We start from the raw sequence: 24,691 nt of genomic DNA, 5'->3' as shown, positions 1-24,691 counted from the left end.
TTCTTTCTAAAACAAGAATTGCTTTACAGAAAAGAAACCTCCTGTCACTGCCGCCGGCGACTGGCGTTTGTGGTGAAGGTGGAAACAAGGACGCCATTAAAGTGTTCCATTACGTTCCTCCTCGCCTACCAGACTCGGTCTAGTTGTTTTCAAGATGGCCGCCGCCGTTTGTATATCTCACTCGGCTGCCGGCGGCTCGGCGCGTTGCAACTGAGTTCATTCCTCGCCCTGTTGCTTGCGCTAGTTTTCCTTCTGACGGTTCTGACTTGCTATCGCGCCTTCCTTACCCTTCCTGTTTTTTCTCCTCCTCCCGCTCCCTATGGGCCCCCCCCCTTCTCTGGTTCCTGCTTGCCTTCTCCTGTGTTTTGTTCCCGTGCTGATTCTCTGCTGCAATTTCTTCGCTCTAGGACACTCTAACTCCCGGATTCTCCCGTTCACACTTGTCCTCCACCCCGAGGGGTACCTACCTGTAAACCGCCCTATCCATTCACTCGATTTGCAGAGACACGCCGACCTTACCATTTCCTGGGTTTTTGGCGGAGGACCCATTCAACCTACTACAGTGCAGACGACTTCCACAGCCTTCACGACTACCTTGGATCCAGGGGTTTTTTGCCGTTCCAGTGGCTTTTTCCCCTCTGGCTGTCGCAGAGGGGAGTCACCGTGGGTTTTCTCTGTCTGGGAGTCACGGTGGCTTCCTTCCGAGGTAGACCATATCTTCTAAAAAAGAAGAAGCCTTACATAGGACTTACCCGCCGGAAGAAACTGGACTATTCAGGTGAGGAGGAAGTGATTGGGGAGGGTTATCAATCGAGTGAAGACGAAGACATAGCTGATCACCTAGCAAGTCCCGTAGCCCATAGCGCCAGTCCTGATAGCTTGCAACGCCAAGAAGAAGACATGGCTACGCCACAACAACTGCAAGAGCTGGTGACAGCTGTCCAAACCCTCAACGCAGAAGTCCAAACACTAAAGGCTGACAACGTGGCGCTCCAACTGAGAGTAGCTGCAAGAGAACAACAGACAACTGATTTACCCCCACTAACCCTGGTGTCGGGTAAATTCGACGGCTCGGAAAGAAAAGTTAAGGAATTCCTGGAAGCCTGTAATATTCATTTCACCTTCCGCAGAAATGCCTTTTCCACAGATCATTCCAAGGTGGGTTTCATGATCACGCACATGACGGGAAACGCCTTGGCATGGGCTACTCCATTGGTATCCCTATCAGACCCAGTTTTGCAGGACTATGCGGCCTTTAAGGAACTACTGCTACACACCTTTTTGCGAACCGAAAGCTCACACGTGGCTAGCGAAGACCTGCTGGATGTGCGTCAAGGGAGTACCGACTTACTATCCTATATCTCCACTTTCAAGAAGCTCGCTGCAGAGGCAGGTTGGCAAGAGCAGGCCCAGTATGCCATATTCCGCAGGGGCTTGCGAGAAGAGCTCAAGGACGAGCTTGCCCGGATCCCGCGCCCAGAAACCTTTTTAGATCTTCAGACTGCAGTTCTAAGAATCGATTTCCGCCTGACGGAACGAAGAAACGAAAGGAAGAAGGCTCGAGGTCCACATCCTTTCTTGGATACACCCCCCTCAACCTCCTCACCTGCATCGCGTCCCGCCAGAGATGAACCCATGCAGGTCGGAACCACCAGATCTCTGTTGACTGCCGAAGAAAAGAAGAGGAGACGTGAAGGGAACCTTTGTTTATATTGTGGAGCCGCCAACCATCTGCTGAGAGACTGTCCCGATGTGCCCCCAAGGAGATCGGGAAACGACCGCCCTCGGTAATCCGTGGAACGGACTATCGAGGGGCTACACCTTGTTCCTACACTACACTTTCTGTGGCCTCATCTCAGATGAGCGAAGATTTGCGTCTCATGGTTATCGCCATTAAACTCCGCTTCCGGAAGAGAGAAGTAGAGACGCAGGCTCTACTGGATTGTGGGGCGGCTGGAAACTTCCTTGACACCTTTTGGGCTGATAAGGTGGGTCTGCTAAGGATTGAGAAAAAAGAGGACCAAAAGGTTGAAGGAGTGGATGGTACACCCCTATGTTCAGGACTCATTACTCACACCACCGAGGAGATTCAGGTGTCCATTTACCAGCATTCTGAAATCATAAAGTTTGACATTATACGGGCGGCCCACTTCCCGGTCATCTTAGGAATAGGCTGGCTCAGGAAACACAACCCAACGGTGGATTGGTCTAAGAATCTACTAAGTTTTCATTCCGCTTTCTGCCTACGAGAATGCCTTCCGGAACCAACATTTGCAACTGTAAAGACCATGTCTGCTGTCGAAAGCAGTTCCATCCATTGCATACCGGAATGTCTTTCCGAAGACACTGAAGTCTTTCAGGAGCAGACCCCCATCAAACTTCCTCCACATCGCCCAGAGGATTGTGGTATCGACCTAGTACCACAGGCATTGGTCCCCTTTGGGAGGATGTATTCCCTCTCTGTATCGGAAAAGGCTGTGCTCCGATGTTACCTTGATGATAATTTAGCAAATGGACTCATAAGACCTTCCAAATCCCCCACTGGGGCCTCTCTGTTTTTCATACCCAAACGGGTTACTAAGGAGTTGCGGCCCTGTATCGACTATCGGGGGTTAAACAGAGTGACCATAAAGGATCGGTACCCTATGCCCATTATATCAGAGATTCTAGAGGCTGTCCAAGGCTCTGTTGTGTTCACTAAACTTGATCTACGGAATGCGTATCATCTACTCCGCATAAGAACAGGAGATGAGTGGAAGACGGCGTTTCGCACTCCCTATGGGTTGTTTGAATATCAAGTCATGCCGTTTGGCCTAGTCAATGCACCTTCCATTTTCCAGAGATTCATGGACCGATTGTTTTCCGACCTTCTGAACCTTAACACAGTGGTTTACCTGGATGACATATTAGTCTTCTCACGGAGCCAGGAGGAACATACCCGACATGTCAAGGAAGTTCTGCGCAGACTACAACAACACAGTCTTCTGGTAAAACCTGAGAAATGTGCATTTGCTCAATCCTCATTGTCATACTTGGGATTCATCCTATCCGACAAAGGGGTTACTATGGACCCAAGGAAGGTGGATGCCATCTTGTCATGGCCGTCGCCTTCTTCAGTTAAGGATATTCAACGTTTTTTGGGGCTGGCAAATTTCTATCGGAAGTTCATTCCGAGCTTTTCCTTACTCACTCTTCCTATTACATCCCTTCTCAAGAAATCCACAGGTCCTTTCATCTGGTCTAATGAGGCTGAAGAGAGCTTCCTCAGCTTAAAACACAAGTTCTGTTCAGCTCCTATCTTGAAACAACCAGATCAACTACTACCCTTTATTCTGGAGACTGACGCTTCTGCAGCAGCCGTAGGTGCTGTTCTTCTTCAGAGAGTCAAGGACCTCGAGCATCCGGTGGCATACTACTCCAAGACTTTGAATCCTAGCCAACGCAACTACTCAGTCATAGAAAGGGAATTACTTGCTATGAAGTTGGCTTGTGTGGAGTGGAGGCATTTGCTCCAAGGGAGCCTACACCCGTTCCAGATACGAACAGACCATAAAAATCTGCAAATACTCAAGCAGCAAGAGTGTTATAACACCCGTCAGGCCAGATGGGCTCATTTTTTCGCCCAGTTTGATTTTGTCATCACATTCATCCCTGGCTCTCAAAATCTAGTTGCCGATGCTCTCTCCCGCAGAGACGATGTTATTTTCCCTTACAGAAAGGAGCTTATGTTTCCTCGTACCCGGATCATATCTACAGTGTCTAACTTCTTGGAAGAAGTACAAGGAGCCTACCTCCAAGAACCTACTCTCAATATGGGAAATCAACCAGTCACCACTAAAGACGGGTTGCACTTTATCCGCGGAAGACTGTTTATTCCTTCCAGTAATCTCAGAAGACGAGTCACTCAGTGGTGCCACGATTCCAAGACTGCCGGTCATCGAGGAGTACGAGGCACTCTGGAACTTCTCCAAAGAGCTTTCATCTGGCCCAACATGAAGGCCAACACTCAAGCCTATGTTCAATCCTGTATGGTGTGCTTACAAAGCAAATATACCACCTCGAAACCTATGGGGCTGTTACAACAGGAACCAGTTCCACATGGTCCCTGGAAATGCATTTCTACGGATTTTATTGTGGAATTACCGGTTTCCCGAGGCTGTACCTGCATAATGGTAACCGTAGACGCCTTCTCGAAACTTGCACATTTTTCTCCATTGACAAAGATCCCGTCCGCCTCGATCATGGCTGATGTATTCCTCAAAGACATTGTTAGGCTACATGGGCTTCCTCAAAAGATAATTTCAGACAGGGGCAGCCAGTATACCTCCAGATTCTGGTCAGCATTGTGCAATTCATTGGGCGTTGAGAGAGCTCTTTCGTCGGGGTTTCACCCCCAGACAAATGGACAAACCGAGAGGTTAAATGGTACCTTAGAGCAATACTTAAGGTGCTTCATCAATAAACAGCAAGACAATTGGGTGGACCTGCTTCCCACAGCAGAGTTTGCATACAATAACGCTGTCCACACGGCTACAGGAATTAGCCCATTCTTTTGTACCTACGGATACAACCCGCAGTCCATAGTTCCGAGTTTCTGGGAGGAAACTAACATTCCTTCTTTGGAGAACACCCTTGTGCAGATCAAGGAGGCCCACAACACGGCCCGTCATAGCCTCTCTAAGGCTAGCAGACATTATAAGGAGCAAACCGACAAACACCGGAGTCAAGTTCCTGCCTGGGACAAGGGCACCAAGGTCATGCTGTCCACCAAGTTCCTTCCTCGATGGGTTCGGCCTTCTAAGCTGTCACCCCGCTACATTGGACCCTTCGAGATAACTTCAAAGATAAATCCTGTGGCCTTCCGCCTCAAGTTGCCAAAGGGACTCAGGCGGATTCACCCCGTGTTTCACTCATCTCTCTTACGTCCCTTTGTGCCAGATACCCGGAAACAAGCATCCCCCAAGCTATGGACTTTGCCGGTTCCAGCCTTTGAGGAATATGAAGTTTCTCAGATACGGGACTCCCGTTATCATCGGGGACGTCTTGAGTATCTCGTACATTGGAAAGGGTATCCCTCCTCAGAAGACACTTGGGAACCGCATTTCCACATTCACTCTCCTCAACTGTTACACAAGTTCCACCGACTACATCCAGAAAGGCCGGGAGGGAGAAGCCTTCGGAGGGGGCATACTGTCACTGCCGCCGGCGACTGGTGTTTGTGGCGAAGGTGGAAACAAGGATGCCATTAAAGTGTTCCATTACGTTCCTCCTCGCCTACCAGACTCGGTCTAGTTGTTTTCAAGATGGCCGCCGCCGTTTGTATATCTCACTCGGCTGCCGGCGGCTCGGCGCGTTGCAACTGAGTTAATTCCTCGCCCTGTTGCTTGCGCTAGTTTTCCTTCTGACGGTTCTGCCTTGCTATCGCGCCTTCCTTACCCTTGCTGTTTTTTCTCCTCCTCCCGTTCCCTATGGGCTCCCCCCCCCTTCTCTGGTTCCTGCTTGCCTTCTCCTGTGTTTTGTTCCCGTGCTGATACTCTGCTGCAATTTCTTCGCTCTAGGACACTCTAACTCCCGGATTCTCCCGTTCACACTTGTCCTCCACCCCGAGGGGTACCTACCTGTAAACCGCCCTATCCATTCACTCGATTTGCAGAGACACGCCGACCTTACCATTTCCTGGGTTTTCGGCGGAGGACCCATTCAACCTACTACAGTGCAGACGACTTCCACAGCCTTCACGACTACCTTGGATCCAAGGGTTTTTTGCTGTTCCAGTGGCTTTTTCCCCTCTGGCTGTCGCGGAGGGGAGTCACTGTGGGTTTTCTCTGTCTGGGAGTCACGGTGGCTTCCTTCCGAGGTAGACCATATCTTCTAAAAAAGAAGAAGCCTTACATAGGACTTACCCGCCGGAAGAAACTGGACTATTCAGGTGAGGAGGAAGTGATTGGGGAGGGTTATCAATCGAGTGAAGACGAAGACATAGCTGATCACCTAGCAAGTCCCGTAGCCCATAGCGCCAGTCCTGATACCTCCCCAGAGGTTATGGTAAAAACGCAATTGGTAATACCAAAAAGCCACCAAAAGGTTGTACGAGAAATCTCGCAGTCCCATTTTACTGGGGGCATTTAGGACAATCTGAAACCCAGGTGCATATCAGTGGAAAGTTTTACCGGCCAGGTATTCACGCTGATGTAAAAACTTTCATACAGACGTGCAAAATATGTCAAAAGACCAGCACCCACATCCCATCCCCTGCTCCTCTGAACCCTTTGCCGATTATAGAAATCCACTGTTCAAGAATTGGTATGGACATAATTGGACCGCTTGAAACCTCCAGGGATGGGATTGACTGATCAATGTTAGGAGAAAGTGCTGTGCCTTAATTCTAGCAATACGTACCCATCTAAAAATGTGAAAGCATACCTTGATCTCCCTACTCAGGCTGTGTTCAATAGACTTTGTGAAATATGGATGTGCAACAAACAGAGTAGGTAGGAAGGAATGGGCTAGAGTTTGTCTTTCTGTTTGCAGTGACAGTCTGGCACCCTTTTGTGTGAAATCTTCTAAGGATATAAGTATGTCTTTGGCTAAGGCCTGGTCAGTATTTTAAGCCTTTCACACTACCACACCAGGGTTATGTGATCCTGGGTGTGTTGACTCCATGCACAAGAAAAGAGGGAACAAATGCTATTCTTCGGAGGCCCTTGACCGCAAATGGCCAGGTACTATAAACAGGAAAGATGAGAAGAACGACAGGCACTTTTAAATGAGGAAAGACTTTAAACTCAGACTCCTCTAAGAGCAAAGCCCTAGATTGGGCTTTCTGTAAGGTATTTATGTCTTATTGGAAAGTATGTGGATGATTAAAGATTTGTAGGAGACAGGATTCCTCTTGGACTGAGGTTGGGCTCTTCTGGGAGATAAATTGCATAATCCAGCCTTGTCTACTCTTCTCAACATGGGCTGAAGTTACCTTGTCCAGTTAAAAGAGGGCAGCATGGGAATCCGACATCTAAAAAGGGGTGTAGGGTCTGTTTAGCAGCCTACATTTGCAGGTCTACTTTGGCATGTTTCATGATCGCAGTGCTATGAATGTGTATTTATTTATTTGGGTGTTTGGGAGAGTGCTACCTGTCCGCTTCTGGCTGCTTCAAAGCACTTGTCAATTGTGTACAGAGAGAATATATCATTAATGAGAAAAGACATAACAAAACATTACCTAATGTAGCCTGACAGAACCAGCTATTATAAAACAAATTGATACAATGTTGCAAAAATCAAAATAAAGGGGGGAATAAAGAAATAAATAAAAAGAAAAGGGTCAAAATGTACCCAAAACCAAAAAAAATGCAATTAGGTTACAAGATTGCAAATGGCAAAGGGGCATTAAAACAGGAAAAAACAAAAGAGTGGAGAATGTTGTAGCTGCATTGAGGGAGGAAGTGGAAGTCCAAATTGAAGGAGGGGGTGCACCCATCTAAAAGCAAGAGAAAGCATTACATCAAACGTGCAATTATGCATAGATCCTAACAGACAAACATTGCGCAACAAGTCCCAGCAGCTTCAACTTGACATGGAGCACCATATCAAACTTGAGCTATAGGTCCAGCTCCAAGAATTTTCATCTGGGTAAGACATGTTTGTGATCAGCGGGGCCCAGCTTCTACTGGGTGTGGGTGTAGGAGTACCCTAAACAAAGTGATGCCGTTGAGCCCATTAGAAACATTGTCCAAAGATATTGGCATGCCCTTAAATTACATAGGGAATTGTCTTCCATACTACCTTCTAATCCCTGTCTTACATTTCGGAAGGCTCGTTGTCTCAAGGATTAACTGGTTGGCAGTTTTCTAAATGCCCTCATGCACACAATGAAGTTCCGGGTACATGGTTATCCAATCCTGCCAAAGGTTTTTTTTCAAATGTTTGAAATGCAAGGTGGTTTGCAGTCAACAATACCTCCCTGACCACTGTGGCTACTTCTAGCAGGCCACAGAGGAGATGCTTGTGTTCCAGCCATCGTGGTGTGAAAGACAGATACCCCCTCCACCCTTCTAGAATAGTGAAGCAAGGAATAGGACATTTGTGTTACTTACAAAATGACATTTTGAAGCACCATTTCTTTTTTGTTTGCAATTTTTCAGCACATTTTAATCAAGTTGAGGGAGTGCTAGAATGCAGGAAAGAGAGCCGGAGTGGGGGAGCAGGATCTGGAGGCAGACAGTGCAGGTGCAGGTTGAGGGGGTTTCTAACCTCCTGGTTTCATCCCAGTGGGGCGTGACATGGAGGAGCGGCCGCTGCTGCCCTGCCACCGCCCTGCGTGTCATTGTCTGGTCATACTGTTTACCTACTGTTTATAATACGCAATTGTCCATTTGGAATTCTTGTTTGACATCTTAACTTTGATTTGTTATTGAATGTGACAACTTTGTTCAATAAATGGGGCCTTATACTTTCCCCACTAGTCAACATCGTCCCTTTCATGGCGTAATTTGAGAAATGTTTTCAGCATTAATTTCACCTCTGCACCTTTCTTAGCATCATCTGTCTTTCGGTCAATTCTTCTCGACTATGGCTTTGCTTCCAGGCCCACTAATTTCTTAAGCTGCTTCTGCACGGGCTCTGACAGCCCTTGGCATCATTATAGCTCCCATATCTGACGTGTCCGGATACAGGAATCTAGGCTCTTTCCAGACTGCTGCCCTAGAATTGTTAAACCGCGCTCCATCATGAGCGGTGCTCAACGCGGTAATACTCAAATATCCTGCCCTTGACCAAATGTCATCAGCCCTTTCCCCAAGAATAGCAGCTAGAAGACCTTTAATCTCTCCTGTAGCTAATGTGTCTCTTTCTGTCATTTTTTCTAGTTCATGTATCCATTTCTCAGCATCGGAAATTGTACTCTAAAGTTTGCATCTTAAATTATCCTTATCCATCTGTAGCAATTGTGCATATTGTGACCTTGCCCCTCCCTTCTCTAACAAAGGAAACTGTGAGATCCCAAACTCGCATTCACCTCATCTCCCATTGTCTGTCTTGTTCATAGCAGGGACAATGGTTCCACACTGCTAGTCCTCCCTCTGACCATGGGATCGCTCTTTATGTCAATTTTATCCGTGTCAGTGATTCTGATGCCCGAGCTACAGGGAGGTCTAAATCCGACCATCTTATTTTCCTTATCCATTGAAAAAACACCCTTCAGGGCCACATGTTTCACCTTCCTCCTCTCCACGGAAGGTTGCTCTGTCCTGGTCTGACATATCCTGTCTCCAACTTGTGTGACTCTCACCATTTTAATCTTTATTTTAAATCAACCTGTCCATAGACACAGCTCTATACTGGAGGCAGAACAAGCCTCTCATGTTTTTTAAATGTTTCCATCTTTTGTACAATACAATGTGCTCTCTGTCATGTCTGCATGGGTGCAAGCTGTTAATTTCAAAGCCTGCTTAGTACTTAATAATTTCTTAGAGATGCAATTACCTGCAATTACTTGTTTGTGATTTGTAACTTTCCCCATTACTCCTGAATATTTTCTCTTTTTAATCAGCTTTGACTTTCGCAAGCTTTTCCTCGAGCCAGCACAGAATGTGAGATATCTGTCACATTCTTTTCTGGCAAACTAAATGCTACTCCCACGTGTTCCCAAACTGCTTTCATATCTACTTCAAACAGTCTTTGCTTATGATCACAGTAAAATATAATTACTGTTTCTGTTCTTGCATTTCATTTTTGCTGTGGGTGTGTGTGTGCATGTATTTTCCTTCTCTCACATGTCAGTGCATCTACGTGGATGCCTGCCCATGTCTATACAGCTTGCTAGCATTTTCTTCAATGCTTTACTGCTTTTCTTTTTAACTACATTCAATATTTTTCCAATTTTGTCATGCATCTCAAAAATGTAGTCAAAACAATATTTTTTCTCTTTTTTCTATCATTTTCCATGACTATTTACTGTGCCTAGGCCAACAACTGTCTACTAGCACATTGGTCTGTTTTTGCCATATTTTGCACACAAAAACAAATTTTGAATCTCAGCCACACTTGTGTGATTCTAAACACATATTTTCTTCTTATTTTATCTCCGAATATTCTCAGATCTTGCCAACATAATATACAACACTGGAAATATTGCTCCCTCACTTAACACCTGCCTACTGTATTCCAAATGTATTTAGTGTAAATGTGTAGATTTTCATATATTGGCAATATTTCTCTATTTCTAACTCCCAGTCATTACACAATTAAAAAAACATTTAATTAAAAATAATAAATGCCTCATTCTCTTTTCATTTGTACAGTCATTTGCCATACATAAAACCAAATAACCTATGGGCATTTCTCAAAAATGCACCCTATTCAGAAAGCATTCATTGCTAGTTAGCTAACATAATCAAAATACCTCTCTTATACTGAAACACAGCCCACACAATTCTAAAAAGTGCTTCCAAAGATACAAGACAGAATAGGGCTTTTCAGCCCTTCAATTTAAGACATAAGCTTTTCCAACATGTTGGTCCCTACGGAGTTAACTTGCTCCGTACACAGACAATGGCCTTTCTCCCATCTGTTTTCATCAATGGTCATGTCTTCCGCACAATCCAAATCTTTAATTGCATTTTACTCAAGAAAACATTCTTTTTTTTCTTTCTGAGAACATAAATTAACTCATCCAGCTACGTCGGCTGTTTATCTGTTTAAACAAACACTATCATTTTAGCAGTCTTATCTTGCAATCTGTCAAGCTATGCACTTTTCTGCACAAGAGTTACTTCTAAAGCCCTGTGTGTATCTCAGCTCCAGTCTTCATGCAAGAATGAAATGTCCTGGCATATTTATAGCTTTCTTCTCCGTAGCAAAGCAAGACACAATTTTTCAACTCTTGTCAAGTTTTATCTGCTTTCGTTTCTAAGAAACCTAGTGCGGTTTCATGTTGTGTGAGGTTAATTAAGTAGCTTAACCTGTCTATTTTTAGCAAAGGCAAGAATTAACCCTGTATTTACTGGATTTTAATTTTTACAAGGGTTCAAAAAATGACCACCTTTTTCACTTTATTCTGCATTTATTCACCTAATATTCCATTTAGTACAGTTTAAACAAGCATTTTTATCCATAGCTCATATTTTCATCCCCCTTTTCCCTATTATCTTTTTAATAACATATTTTATTGATTTTTCTATAAAGAACAACACTTAGTTAGTACATTCTAAACATACAGACATACTTAATGCACAGTTCATACGTTAAAAACATTGTATGGGTACTTCTACGTATATCGGGCTGTGGCCTTGTGTTGTACATACAGTTCAGGTTGGTCTCACATGTTCATCAAGCCTTGCGCGTTACAGATTGGTGTCTCTAGTTCTCCTCCCATCTTTGCCAAATCTTATGCACCTTTCCGGAGCAGCCTCTAGTGGTGTATAGCCTGGTCTCCATTGCAATACACACATCCACATCTGCCACCCATTGCTCGTATTGCGGAGCGGAGTTTGAGCCCCACAGTTGTGCTAAGTTCCTTTTAGCAAGCCCGGTGGCCGTTGAGAATAAATGCTTTTCAAAGCGGGACATATCCAATGTCCATATCTACTCCCAGTATCAGCAATTTGGGGTCCATGGGTACCACTCGGCCCATGACCGTTGAGAGTCTGTCACAGCATTTCTGTCAAAAAAGTTGTATTCGTGGACATTCCCATAGGATGTGGAAGAAGGTTCCCCTCTCTTGGCGACATCTCAGACAGTTGGGATCTGTTACTTTCCCCCATTGATACAGCCCTTCTCTTGGGTAGTATATCCTGTGAAGTATTTTGAGTTGAATCAGTCTGATTCTAGCAGATATGGCCGTTTCTCAGGGGTACATTACGTCCGTGATCTAGTCCTCTGGTTGCAATGGTGCCACATCTTTTTCCCATTTGGCTTTTAGGCCACAGAGCTCTGGTGTTGCAAATGTGGAGATTGCGTTATACATTGTGGAGTTTATTTTGTTATCTACTCGGTCTATGACAATGTTTCTCTTGATGGGTGTGCATTAAGGCATATTGGATAGGTATGTGGTGTGTGTTGTGAGTGTGTGTCACATTTGCCTGTAGTGGAAGTGTTCTGTCAAAGGTAGGCCAAATTTATTCCTTAGGGTCTCGAAGGACACTATTTTGCCATCCTGTGTCACGTCTCCGATCCTGTTCATCCCAGCTGCTTCCCAACTTGCCCACTTTGGAAGCATGTTGAGTTCTGGTAGATGTCTATTCCTCCAAAGGGGCTGCACCGGTGTGATCTTCCCTTCCCAACCTAAGTGTGTATGTGCGTCTCTCCATACCTGTGCTCTGTGAGCAGTTGTTTTTCTAGGAGTTGGGCGTGTTATGATCTGATAAAGACTCTCCAGTGGAGAGAGCCCCTGTCCTACCTGTGTATGCGGTCGAAAGTGTGGTAGGTTGGGTCTGTTGTGTAAGATATCGTTTACAACTGCCATCTATGAGGCCCAATAATATGTTTGCAGGCGGGGGAGTCCGATACCACCTTCACAGATGGAGCTTTGCAGGGTGCTTAGGGCAATTCGCAGGTGTCCGCCTCCCCATAACAATTTCCTGTCTATTTTGTGGAACTCTGGTTTGGGTATAGTAATGGTGCGTTCTGCAGAATGTATAGGAAGCGCGGGAGGGCTAGCATCTTAAACAGTGCTGCTCTCCCCAGGAGAGTAAGGGAAAGAGCCATCCAGTGTCTCACATCATTCGCAAATCTATCAGTAATTGGATATAGCTTTCTGGGCACATATTCCATAAGGTCGGTCGTGATCTGCATGCAAAGGTAGCGAAATTGTTCAAGTTCTACTCGGTACGGGCAGTAATTTGGGGTCATGTTATTTATCCCTTTAATTGGGAATAGCATCAATTTCTTCCAATTTACCCTCAGCCCACTGAATAACCCATATCGATTCAATATTTGTGTGACACCGGTACAGGATTCCGATGGGTCACTTAGGTATATGAGTAAATCATCAGCGTACAGGGAGACTCTATCTTCCCAGTCGTGAGCCCAGTGGAATCCCCTCCACGATTGCATGTCCCTCAGTATTATTGCGAGGGGTTCAATCAACAGTGCGAATAGCATCGCAGACAGGGGGCATCCTTGTCTTGTTCCGTTGACCAGTCTATTGCTGCGTGAGGACCATCCATTTACTCTAACCTCGGCTGTCGGGCATTATATAGGAGCTTAACCCAGCCCATAAATTGGTAGCCAAATCCCATTTTACTTATTATCATCCACAGGCCCCCCCCCAATAGACCGAGTCAAATGCCTTCTCAAAATCAATAGAGAGGAGTGCAAGTGATTCTTGTACTGCTGGTGCCTTCTCAATGGCGACGTGAAGCCTATGGATGTTCATTCGTGTGGATCTCTTGGGCATAAAGCCACACTGATCTGGGTGAATGAGAGATGTTATTACCTTTTGCAATCTATTGGCGAGGATCTTCACTAGGACTTTACCCTCTGTGTTTATGAGTGAGATCGGCCGGTAGGAGCAACATATGTCTGGTGGTTTGCCTTTCTTCTGTATCACCACTATACTGCCCTTCCTCAGGTCTCGGGGGAGAATTCATTTTTCTTTTGCATGTAGAAACATGTTAAGCATGTGTTGTGCCACTTCACTGCTTCCTATCTTCTTCCAAGTTTCCACTGGGAACCCATTAGGGCCTGGGGTTTTCCCATTTTGGAGTTGGGATAGGGCTGTTATTAATTCTTCTTCTGTGACCTCCCTTTCTAGATTCATTCTTTGTGCATCATCTAGGGACGGAAGGGCAATTTCTTCTAGTACGGTGGGATCTATCGGGTCTGTTGGGGCAGCGTACAGTGCCTCATAGCCTAGCTCGCATTGTTCTGTGCGCTTGTTTTGCGCAATTCAGTGTTACATTTTGCAGGTTTTTTTTGCGCTAGAAGTAGGGTTATATTATCCTCAGCTGCTCCAGTGTTTGTATATTGTACCTCAGCTCTCTGCAATTTCAGCATTCTCCACATTTTTCCTATGCGTTTTTTTATGTGCTGCTGTCCAGCTCAGGATTTCACCCCTCAGTGTTGCCTTATATGCCTCCCATAGTATCTCATTATCATCTGTTGAGCTCTGATTCAGCTCGAAGTATGAGGATGTGGCCTCTTGGATTTTCTCCACTAAGCCTGGGAAGCCCAGGTAATAGCTGTTTAGCCACCAGGTTGGTGGGGGCTGGGGTTTTTCTGTTTCAAGTAGTATCATTAGCAGAGAATGGTCTGATATCCCTCGGGGAAGCAGGGTTGCCTCCGTTACCTTATGTATATTTTCAGCTGGGGTAAAGAAATAGTCCAGCCTGGATAGTGACGCATGTGCACCGGAGTAGAACGAGTATTGCCGTTCTGTCGGGTGTAAGTCTCGCCACACGTCTCGCAGCTCCAGTACTGCTGTGATGGTAGCTAGTTTTGTTGGTATTGCTGGTTTTTTTCCCCTTATATGTGTGCGATCTTCCTTGACATTCATTACTTCATTGAAGTCCCGTCCTATTATCAGGGTGTCTGCTTCATTGTTAGCTATTATGTGTTTGATATCTTCCAATAAGGCAAGGCGGTCATGAGCGCTGGGGGTGAGTAGACTGTTAGTATAGCAAAGGTCTGATTCCACAGTGTACCATGTATGAATACGAACCTTCCCCCTGTGTCTTGGATTATGTTGGAGATCTCAACGGGTGATTTTTTGTTAATTTATATTAATACCCCTCTAGAACCCATGGAGAATCCTGCATGTACTGCTGTACGGTATTTAGTTCTCTTGAAGAGTTGGCATATTGTGCCTGCCAGGTGGGTCTCTGTGAGGAGTACTATGGGTTATGTCAATTTAGATACTGTCTCACCGACCTTCTTTTAATAGTATTACCCAGGCCGTTGTTCACTTTCCATGTTAAGAGACAGAGTTTTTTGGTGTTAGGCCCAGTCAGAGCCAGACACAGAAAACCTCTGTGTTTAGGTGGCCACAGCCTCCATAGGCGTTGTTCTTTATTTTCCTAATCTGGGGTACCTCAATACGTTTTGTATTTGGTGTAAACAGTCGAACCATGCATACTTTTCTAGCAAAAACATTAAGTTCAAACCCCAATCCCCCCTCCCTATACTCCATCCCCAACTGAATCATCTGTCGCCCACTCAAACAAACTTTCTAACAAATAACCAAACCTTTGGCGCCCCTTGTCAACACACCATCAAAGATACCGTGGGGGGCACCTATGAATATGTATTGCTTACTTTCTACCTAATTAAGTTCTCTGGGGGGGCTTTGCTATGGGCTGCCAGCTTGTTGCGGTACAGGAGAACTTAATGACACATTGCGGACTGGCTACTAGCCTCATGTCTTGTTCCTCTTGTAAATAGCTGTGTTGTTATCAGAGTTTAATTGTCCTCCTTGATCCACCTCTCTTTGAGGGATTTCTTCCTGTTGTCACTGCGGTCATGCATTCGAGGATCTGTCAGGTCGTGGTCTGATTCATTCCCATTCCTATCTAGTCAGCGGACCCTAAGACAGGTAACAGTAATAGGGGTCGGAGCCGCCGGCTATGCACGTATTGGGTTCCCAATTTGGTTGCAGCTTTCATGTTATAAGGTCGTGGTGTCGGCCTTCAGTGCGCAGATCGATGTTATTTCCTCCGCCTCATTCATTATCTCTGTTTGGCAGTACCTCCAGCTCTTGTTGCGGATGTTTAGGGGGCGCCCTCTCCGGTCTCAGTTGATTTCTGCAGTTATCTTGTCGCCTATTCGGTCTCCAATTGCCCTCTAGATGGCTTTCTGCCCAGCTCCATGCTTCTCTGGGGTCTGTGAAGTGCACCGTCGTTCCGTTAAAGTATATTTTCAGTTGTTCAGGGAATAAGAGTCCATATTTTATATTGAGGGTCTGATGGCGTTTTTTAAGTGGGTCAAAGGACTGTCTTGCTTTCTGTACCTCTCTGGTAAAGTCTGGAAAAAAGACAATTTTGGAGCCATTGAATGTTATGGAGCCCTTGGTTCTGGCCATTTAAAGTATTGTGTCCCGATCCCAATAGTTCAGGAGTCTTGCTATCACTGTGCGGGGGGCCCTCCAGGGATTTGCCTGCCAGACGGTATCCGATGGGCTCTTTCAATTGAAAAGAATTTCGATAGAGTCTTGGGTGCAGAGAGGTCCGCGAGCCATTGCTCGAGGAACAGCTCCATGCTTGTACCTTACGATTTTTCAGGCAGTCCCAGGATCCGGATGTTGTTCCGTCTTGCCCTGCCTTCCCCCTCTTCCAGAGCCTTGAGGCGAGCCAGCGCCCCTGTCATTTGTTGGTTTACGGTCCTCAATCCGCCATCTGTTTCTGATATGCGGCTCTCGGCTTCCCCCGTGCGGGGCGTGAGTTTTTGCAGGTCATGGCGTAGCAGCGATACTTCTGTACTAATGCCATCCATCTTCTTTTCCATGGAGGTTCTCGAGTTGGCGATGGCGTTCATGACATCCTTGAGTGATATATCCCCTTCTGTTTCCAGTGTGTCACCAGATTTAGCATTTTCCTGTGGGGGACTTGGGCAGGGGTTGTGTATTGCTCCATTTTGCTCTGCGTTGACGCAGTTTTTGTTGTGTCTTTCCCCATAGTGGGTTAGCGGATGGTGGCTTGTAGGAGAATGGTCTTGCGCGACTCTTGTTTGTAGAATAGTTTGTAACAGTGGGGTGTGCCGTCTGGGCGCACTTGCTTGGCAAGATGTTTTCCGGTTGCCACTATTACTCCCGGGTCTTTGTGGAGATTAGATGAGCTGGGTATCCTGATCAGGGGATAGTGTGAGACGTTGTCGTCCGCAGGTATGTGGTTATGCTATGCCATAGGTGGAAGGGCTACCACCTCTTTTGTAGGCCTGGTGCTGTCTCCTCCAACCCCACTACTGATTTCTCTAATTTTTGGTGATGCAGCAGGTCGTCCCATGTAATAGCTTGCGGCTTATATTGGGCACATCTCGCCTGTCTGTGACATCACTGCTCCCTGTGTCTACGGTTAGAGTACCACGTTGTTCGCTTCCATGTTGTGCGACAGGACATCCGTGGTGTTGTTCTGGACCTTGGTGTTGTCCACAGTCTCATCGTGAGGGTGCTCTTACAGATTGCTCTATTTTCCTGAGGTGTCTATTCCTGTGTGTTTCTTTCTGGCATGCGTGTCCTGCCCTGCATGCCTTTACTCAGTGAGTTGCTCATGATACCACAGTGGTATATTTGAAAGCTGATAGCTCTGTATATCGCTATATAGGGCTAGCGTGTGTTCCCAAGTAGACAATTGGAGTATAACTCTGGGTGCAATGGTGCCCCTCTGATTATTTTCAACTGGTGCTTATTTTGCGCTCAGTTTGTTCAATCAGCAGCTCGCCTTCGCATCTCGCGCTTCAGGCTGTGTTTTACCGGGTATAGTTAGTATCCTGGATGTAGCTGCCCCGTAGGCACGTCACCTTATGGCTGCAGTTGTTCTGTTATAGTGCCTTGCAGTTCACTCTGTGAGGGACCTCGATGTTTGCCGTGGATTACTGTGGTTTCGGGTGTTTGGGTGCTTTGGTCGCCTCCCGTTGCTCTTACTGTGCCATTTTCTCACATAGGTCTTGGCTGTGGTGCTCAGGATTCCCACCCAGCCCCTTGCAGGTTTGGCCCCTCCACAAATTCGCCAGACCTGTCAGCAGTTGGCTTGTGCACCCCTTTTCCTCTGTGTCTGGGCAGCCACTGTGGGCTTCTTACGCAGTCACAGAGCTTGCGTGCTGTTGGTGTATGTTCACGAGCATGAGTGTTTGGTTGGGGGTTGGGGCCATGGGGCATAGTGTTTGGTTGGGGGTGTGGGCCATGGGGCATAGTGTTTGGTTGGGGAGTGGGAGCCATGGGGCATAGTGTTTGGTTGGGGAGTAGGGGCCATGGGGCATAGTGTTTGGTTGAGCGGTGGGGGCCATGGGACATAGTGTTTGGTTGAGGGGTGGCATCCATGTGGCACAATGTTTGGTAAAGGAGTGGGGGCCAAGGGGCATAGTGTTAGGTTGGGGGTTGGGGGCCATGGGCATAGTGTTTGGTTGGGGGTAGGGGTCATGGGGCCATGGGGCATAGTGTTTGGTTGGGAGTGAACCCAATAATAAAGCTAAAACAGGCGCAGTTAGGAGATGTACATACTTTGCTTTTTGTGGAAACCTGACTCAACGAAGGCCATACTCCTCTTGGGCAACCCAAACAGCAAAGTATAGCAGTCCAAAATAACGGAATGTCCAATCAAGGGTCAATAAAATATATATAATTTAATTAAATAGACGATATGCAATAACTAAATAGAAATAAATGATAACAATGGAAACTGTGTAGTACAAAATGTAAGTTTGAAATACAAATAAAAAAATCTTTTTCCATGTGTTTAATAAAAATTGGGGGTTGAAAAAGCCTCTTGCCACACCCCGCCTACCGCCGCACCCACATTTACTTTTCGGCCCACTATAGCCATCATGTAAAGTAATTTCGGCCCTCTATCAAAATCAGTTGTGCACCCTTGTGCTGGTATGTTTAATACCTCTAATGATAGGGAAGCTACATTCCCCCTGGGAAAAGAGGAATGATTCCTACAGCCTTGGTTTTGATACCGCCTACGGGGTGTTACACAAATCTGGCCTAGCATGGACATTCAGGATAGACGTCTTAGCAGGAGTTATTGATCCCGTTATTGATTATTGAAGGGAGATGTGAAGGTTCTGTTACAAAACCATGGCAAGATCCCTTTTGAGGTACGTAAGGGAGATCAAATTGCTCAGGGGATTTTGGAAAGAGCTCTATTTCCTCAGTTTAAAGAAAGTGAACCAGATAAAACAGAAAGATGTAACTTAGGCTTTGCGGAAGCTGATGAATCAATTGACATCGAAGAAAGGAAGGGACTGGAACCCACCATCTATCCTGACCTAGCCTTCGCCCAGCGAAATTATCCAGTTCTCGCTGAAGCACTTTCACAAGCAATTCCAGAAGAAGAAGGGGAGTCCCTTTTTCTTTCTAAAACAAGAATTGCTTTACAGAAAAGAAACCTCCCCAGAGGTTATGGTAAAAACGCAATTGGTAATACCAAAAAGCCACCGAAAGGTTGTACGAGAAATCTCGCAGTCCCATTTTACTGGGGGCATTTAGGACAATCTAAAACCCAGGTGCATATCAGTGGAAAGTTTTACCGGCCAGGTATTCACGCTGATGTAAAAACTTTCATACAGACGTGCAAAATATGTCAAAAGACCAGCACCCACATCCCATCCCCTGCTCCTCTGAACCCTTTGCCGATTATAGAAATCCACTGTTCAAGAATTGGTATGGACATAATTGGACCGCTTGAAACCTCCAGGGATGGGTTTGACTGATCAATGTTAGGATGAAGTGTTGTGCCTTACTTCTAGTAATACGTACCCATCTAAAAATGTGAAAGTATATCTTGATCTCCCTACCCAGGCTGTGTTCAATAGACTTTGTGAAAGATGGATGTGTGACAAACAGAGTAGGTAGGAAGGAATGGGCTACGGTTTGTCTTTCTGTTTGCAGTGACAGTCTGGCACCATTCCGTGTGAAATCTTGTAAGGATTGTAAGGATTTGAGTATGTCTTGGTCAGTATTTTAAGCCTTCCACACTACAACACCAGGGTTATGTGATCCTGGCTGTGTTGACTCCATGCACAAGAAAATGGAACAAATTCCATTTTTCGGAGGCCCTTGACCGCAAATGGCCAGGTACTATAAACAGGAAAGATGAGAAGAACGACAGGCACTTTTAAATGAGGAAAGCCTTTCAACTCTGACTCCTCTAAGAGCAAAGCCCTAGATTGGGCTTCTTGTAAGTATTTATGTCTTATTCGAAAGTATGTGGATGGTTAAAGATGTGTAGGAGACAGGATTCCTCTTGGATTGAGGCTGGGCTCTTCTGGGAGATAATTTGCATAATCCAGCCTTGTCTACTCTTCTCAACATGGGCTGAAGTTACCTTGTCCAGTTAAAAGAGGGCAGCATGGGAATCCGAATTCTAAAAAGGGGCATATGGTCTGTTTACCAGCCTACATTTGCAGGTCTTCTTTGACATGTTTCATGATCGCAGTGCTGTGAATGTGTATTTATTTATTTGGGTGTTTGGGAGAGTGCTACCTGTCTGCTTCTGGCTACTTCAAAGCACTTGTCAAGAGAAAATATATCATTAATGAGAGAAGACATAACAAAACGTTACCTAATGTAGCCTGACAGAACCAGCTATTATAAAACAAATCGATACAATCTTGCAAAAATCAAAATAAAGGGGGGAATAAAGAAATAAATAAAAAGAAAAGTGTCCAAATTTACCCAAAACCAAAAAAATGCAATTTGGGTACAAGGTTGCCAATGGGAAAGGGGCATTAAAACGGGAAAAAAACACAAGAGTGGAGAATGTTGTTGCTGCATTGAGGGAAGAAGTGGAAGTCCAAATTGAAGGAGAGGGTGCACCCATCTAAAAGCAAGAGAAAGCATTACATCAAACGTGCAATTATGCATAGATCCTAACAGACAAACGTTGCACAACAAGTCCCAGCAGTTTAAACTTGACATGGAGCAGCATATCAAACTTGAGCTATAGGTCCGGCTCCAAGAATTTTCATCTGGGTAGGACATGTTTGTGATCAGGGGGGCCCAGCTTCTACTGGGTGTGGGTGTAGGAGTACCCTAAACAAAGTGATGCAGTTGAGCTCATTAGAACCATTGTCCAAAGATATTGGCATGGCCTTGAATTACATAAGGAATTGTCTTCCATACTACCTTCTAATCCCTGTCTTACATTTCGGAAGGCTCGTTGTCTCAAGGATTAACTGGTTGGCAGTTTTCTTAATGCCCTCATGCACACAATGGGCCTCATTACGACCCAGGCGGTAAGTTACCGCCTGGGTTGTACCCTTACCACCATGGTGTAAACTACGTTTACACCATGGTGGATGGCGGATTTACCGCCCCATTCCAAGGTGAGTGGGGCGGTAAATCCCCATTTCCCATTTTACCCTTCCCCATTCCCATTTTTGCCCCATAGGGCATAATGGGAGTGGGGAAGGCGCTAATTACGCCACCGTAAATTACGGTGGCGTAATTAGCACCATGGTCCCTTAGCGCCATGGATTTTAACGCCTGCAAAAAGCAGGCGTTAAAATCACCATGGCACTAAGGGACCTTGTAATCAGGCGTTAAGCGTCGGCGCCGTTTACGGCCCCGTTAACCCCTTAACGCCTGACTCGGAATGAGGCCCAATGAAGTTCCTGGTACATGGTTATCCAATCCTGCCAAAGTTGGTCTGCACTCAACAATACCTCCCTGACCACTGTGGCTACTTCCAGCAGGCCACAGAAGAGGTGCTTGTGTTCCAGCCATTTTGGTGTGAAAGACAGGCACCCCCCCCCCTCCAGAATAGTGAAGTAAGGAATAGGACATTTGTGTTACTTACAAAATGACATTTTGAAGCACCATTTCTTTTTTGTGTGCCATTTTGCATCACATTTTAATCGAGTTGAGGGAGTGCTAGAATGCAGGAAAGAGAGCCGGAGTGGGGGAGCAGGATCTGGAGGCAGACGGTGCAGGTGCAGGTTGAGGGGGTTTCCAACCTCCTGGTTTCATCCCAGTGGGGGCGTGACATGGAGGAGGGGCCGCTGCTGCCCTGCCACCTCCCTGCGTGTCATTGTCTGGTCATACTGTTTACCTACTGTTTATAATATGCAACTGTCCAAGTGGACTTCTTGTTTGACATCTTAACTTTGATATTTTATTGAATGTCAAAACTTTGTTCAATAAATGTGGCCTTATACTTTCCAAAGAAAGGTGTGTGTATATGTCTCCACGGCGGCCTCTCACCCCTCCACTGCTCATCTATTAAATCATGAGTGAGACTTTTTTGGAATAGTTCATACTGCAAACTGAATCGCTTCTAGGGTGCACCTAATTCAGGCAGGTAAGGCACAGTAAGATTAAATGATTTGCCCAGGATCACAGACTTTAGTTAAGTGGAAAGCTAGAATTTGAGCCTAGTCTGAAACGTAATTATTTGACCACGCATCTTCCCAGCTCAAGTTGGTACAAACCTGTTTTGAATATTTAAAATAATACTCAATTTGAACAGATTGCTTAAAAGAATTCCCAAGTCACATGATAAACCGACTTGACATCAATGTAGAAATGTGTTGATGAAAAGAGTAAGGGGATATTTTTGTTTTGAATCCTAAATTGCATGAAAGGGACCCCTCTTGTTTGCATGTTTTTGCAAAAGGGCTCTTCCAGGCAATTTTACTTGTTTCCACCAGGTAGTGTAATAGTAAAACATAGGTAAACACAAAGACACAACCTCTGGAGTCTGAAGCTCCCAATTTGGACGAAAATACCATATGGACTGTAAGAGGCTGAATGAGCAGGGAACCAGAGTGTGCCCCTCATCCCCCTTTTGTTGTAATAAATATTTGGGAGCTCCGGACTCCAGAGGAGTAGCAACAGGGTGACACATGCCCCACTCTGGCGAACCACAATATTGGTTTTCCCCTAATGCCCCCCATTGTGCGATTTACATTGTGTAATGGGAGGGACAGTGGATTCCTGGCTGGATCATGGACTATAGTTACGAGAATTCCCTGAGGCTACAAACCTTTACTAATGAGCAATACCAGAACTGACTGCCTCCCTGATGAGTGCAAGAGGCACCAAAGTGCTTGGAGGAGAATAACATCTGGACTGTAAGAGGCTGAATGAGCTGAGAACCACAGTCCCCCCCTCCATGATTCAAATAATCACCCAGTCAGCTGTAAAAAGGGCATACCCTACAGGATGTTTTTCAGATACCGCCGCAATTCCACAGATCTGGCCAACTTTGAAATAGAATGCTCCAAGGCAGCAGTTAGATTTAGGTCACATATACACACCATGTGATTGAACATGCTTATGCCAAAGCTAGGGGTTTGCATGACCAGAGCCTATTAAGTGATTCCCTGCCTCCAGATTTGGATGATGTGAATCAAATCTGACTTATATTGACATATGCTAGAAAGTACAATGTAACCAGTGAACACCTACTCTTAATGTACATTTCAATACTGTACAGTGTGAGAAACCTGAGGGTATCCTCACTCCTACTGCCCCTGGGGCCTATTCTCAGGTGGGCAGGATCCAGACCCTGGGGGTGGAGAAGCGAGGGAGGAACACCTGGGTGGAGGGTCCTTGGCGATTGGGAGCGGTGTACCCACAGGCGAGACATGGTATCCCCCTTTCCCTATTGAAAACCAACCTAACCCTCCCCTGGCCTTTATGGGCTATTGTAAGGCATCTCCCTTCATTTCCTCACACTTTACCTTTGACAGTACCGGGACGAGGAAGAGGTGAATAGGCGTAATGAACATTAGTAACTCCTTTTACCACTCTAGCACTGGGACGAGGAAGATGCCTGAAAAGTACTGTGAGGGTCAGGTATGTCCCTCTAACTACATTCAGGCAAATCCAACTGGGAAAGCACACCTGCAACCTGTCAAGTGGTTGCAGGTGTATAAGAAGAGAGGCAGAGAGCACCAAGAGGATGACCAACAGGGATGCCTGTGTGGGAGAGACCAGCAGGGGATCCTGTGTGTGAAGAGACAGTAGTGGTGGGAACTGAGAGGAAGCCAGGACACTGGCAGAAGTCCCAGAGGACCCGTGGAGCCCAGGGCGAGTTGGGCATTTAGGCTTCCATGGGTTTGGAAGCCTCCATGGTCGGGAGAGAGGAAGAAAGAAGAAAGGATGCCGTCTGCATCCGTGGAAGAAGAGCAAAGTTCCCGGAGTACACAGGGAAGCATTTGGAGTGCAAGCGGGGCTCGCAGTGACCGGCCACCAGCCGGTGAAGCAGAAAGGAAGCAGCAAAGCCGCTTGACAGGAACACTGAGGACCAGTGAGTGCAGGGAGGTGACATTCGAAACCGGAGCACTCCTAGGGGCTATGCATAAGTCATATTGAATACCGAACTGAACAAAAACCTGAAGCAAAGCTAAATTACATATATTGAATACAGAACTAAATGAAAATATGAAGCAAAGCTAAATTACGCATACTGAATACCGAACTGAATGAAGACTTGAATTCATGCATATTGAATATCCAATTGCATGAAAACTTTGCAGGCAAAGCTATTAGCTGATGAAAGTGAAAAGGGAGAGTGACCTTTTGAAAATAAGCAATGAAATAAGAATGCATGTATGAAAGAACATGACAGAAATGTGGGTAATAAAATAGACCACCACATAGTGAACTTTATGAATTATTACAGTGCGGCAAGGCCCAAGACTGGCATGAGATGTGTGACACGTGTTGGCAAAGCCAAGAGGGTAACCAGGAGAAGCCAGGAGAGTGTGAACCTGCACATAAAGCCAAGAGGCCAACAAGGAGAAGCTAAATGAATGTTAATCTGTGCACAGGGGCAAGTACAGAAGAACCAGTATGGGCTGAAGAGCCTAGGGTTCCTGGCTGAGCGACCTGTGATGGGTGAACCACGTGGTCCGACAACTGCACCCAGACCAGGGAGCCCTAAAATTGTGAAAGCCAGAGACATTGTGAAACAAACCAAGAAGGAACACTAAGTGAACTATTAATGCAATCCTGGTGTTGTGTTGAACATTGAGGGACTGAAACAAGTACAAGTTGCTACGTTGAAGTCTAGGGGAAGGGAACCCTGAGACTTAATGA

The sequence above is a fragment of the Ambystoma mexicanum genome, chromosome 4p (assembly GCF_040938575.1).
Source record: "Ambystoma mexicanum isolate Mex_15411 chromosome 4p, UKY_AmexF1_1, whole genome shotgun sequence".
Taxonomy (NCBI): Eukaryota; Metazoa; Chordata; class Amphibia; order Caudata; family Ambystomatidae; genus Ambystoma; species Ambystoma mexicanum.
This window is presented reverse-complemented; position numbering follows the sequence as displayed.